Source organism: Lathyrus oleraceus, chromosome 6 (assembly GCF_024323335.1).
Source record: "Lathyrus oleraceus cultivar Zhongwan6 chromosome 6, CAAS_Psat_ZW6_1.0, whole genome shotgun sequence".
Lineage (NCBI taxonomy): Eukaryota > Viridiplantae > Streptophyta > Magnoliopsida > Fabales > Fabaceae > Lathyrus > Lathyrus oleraceus.
The window spans coordinates 223655541-223657747 of NC_066584.1; the positions used below are offsets into that span (position 1 = coordinate 223655541).

Sequence of the window (2207 nt, forward strand, 5' to 3'; positions counted from 1 at the left end):
TTGTTCCAATACAGTGTTATAGGCCCTCACTTATTGGTTCGTACCAGTTTTACTCTTGGGTTCTCACCCCTTTTTGGAGTTCAAATCACATTATCCTTTGGTTCAGACCATACTTGGATCATAATTCTTTTCATCTCCCACCACTAGTTCTTTGAACTACGGAGCTCTGAATTTTCTCATTGTACTATAAGGATACGTAGGCATGAGGGCCCCAATCCTCACCGAGCACTTTATCTATTTCCTTTCCTTTTACCTTATTCTTTTGCAAGTAACCTTTAGATATAACACTTATTCGAGCGAGAATGATCAAAATGGTTCCCATGGAATACCATGGATGTTTGGGGTGCTAATACCTTCCCCTTGCATAACCGACTTCCTTACCCATCACATCTCTTTCCCTCGGGTTTTATCGATGTTCTCCCTTTCCTTCGGGAATAAATAAATTTCGATGGCGACTCTGTTGTATGTTTGAGCGTGCAACACGTTCGGGTATATTTTCGCTAGCTTCAGTCCCCACCTCTCAGTACCGGTCCTTTGCTAGTCTGAAATTTTCAATATCGTCACACTAATTTATTGCTTTAATCTTAGCAGGATTTGTGTTGGATGATGGACTTACTTATTAAAATACTTAGGAAGGTTTATGCTGAATAGCAACCATTCTCAATTTGGAGTCTGCATCAACCAATGACTCGATACTTCTTAGTAAGTTCAAATTTTAGCATATCCTGTTACTACGTGCATCAGTCTTGTGCTCTTTGTAATGATTTTTATGAGCTGTTAGCCTTGGTTAATAGTCTTGTTCTTGTTGCAGGTTTGAGCGCGGGTCAAGTTAATGATGAATTGGTGCAACGGTTAATGTAATGGTTGTGTGAGCTCTTTGAGCAGGTCGGGCTTGGTCTGTTGCAAGGTTTAGTATAGTATAGTAATGTGGGGACTTGTTATGAAGGTATGTGGTTGCGTGTATTTGACTTAAATGAATGTTTATGAGTTATTCATATCGAGCCAGGGTATATGTTATAAGTTTGAACGTGATGTTATTGTGAATTCTTTTTGCTGTCAATGTTTTCATGATATTTTGATGCTTTCCTTGTCACTATTTTGACTTGCCTCTTTTGGGTGTTGGTTTGTATCAATAAGTTGGCAATTTTAGAAGTTTTTTTTTAAATATCCAATTTTTTTAAAAAAAATCCAAAAATACCCTTTATTTAAAAAAAATACAAAAATGACCATTTTTTGCCCTAAATTGGCCTTGGGCGCCACCCTAGTTGGCGCTTACCCTTAAAATTAAGGCAAGTCGCCACTAGAAGTGGCGCCTACCCTTATTTTCATTTTTTTATTTTTTTTATTATTTTTAATATGTTTTTTTTTAAATCTTTTTTAAGTTATTTTAAATTTATTAATTTATATTTATTATAAATTATATTAATTTATATTAATACATATATAAAATATTATTTAGAAGATATATATATATATATATATATATATATATATATATATATATATATATATATATATATATATATATATATATATATATATATATATATATATATATCTATATATATATATATATATATATATTAATTTATAAGTAATTAATATTATTTAAAAATTATTAAAATATATTAATTTATATACATGTAAATAAATAATATTATGTATATATTAATAAACAGAATATATTTATATTAAAATAATACACAAGACAAATATTATAAAGATATGATTAAAATGCATTATTAATTTGGGATTTATCACATATTATGCGGTCCCTGGTACGATCCGCACGGGGGAGGTCTAACTACTCGTCTAGACGGTTCACGTGGTGGTGGTGCTTCCCTATTGCCACCCCTAGTCCTAACGCGTCCCCTTGCTGTTTGCCGTTGTGGTTGGGTCGAAGTCCCTTCAATGCTGTAGGAAAGGCGAGTGCCCTCTACGCCCTCAAAGCTTTGTCTCGGTGGGACAAACTGACTCCTGTTGGGTGCGCCCTCGAAATGTGGCCTTTGGTAGTTGAGGGTTGAATCGGGTTGGCTAAAGAACAAAGTCTGTTGTGGTGTGTAATAGTCTTGTTGGTAATCCTGTTGTATACCTATGTCGGGGCTAAGTGGAGAACTGGAAGAGCCCGGTGGGAATGTTGAGGTTGGTGTTGGTAATCTTCATGATATTGGGGTTGAGTTTGTGGTATGTAGTGTTGATTTGGTTGG

General features: G+C 34.5%; 1 long non-coding RNA gene across 1 annotated transcript; it reads left to right on the forward strand.

Annotated features, from left to right (window-relative positions):
* The first annotated feature begins 495 nt into the window (after nt 1-495).
* On the forward strand, nt 496-1023 carry LOC127097100 (uncharacterized). Its single transcript, XR_007792917.1, has 2 exons — nt 496-702; nt 812-1023. It is a non-coding gene; the product is annotated as an uncharacterized LOC127097100 (long non-coding RNA).
* Nucleotides 1024-2207: the final 1184 nt, after the last annotated feature.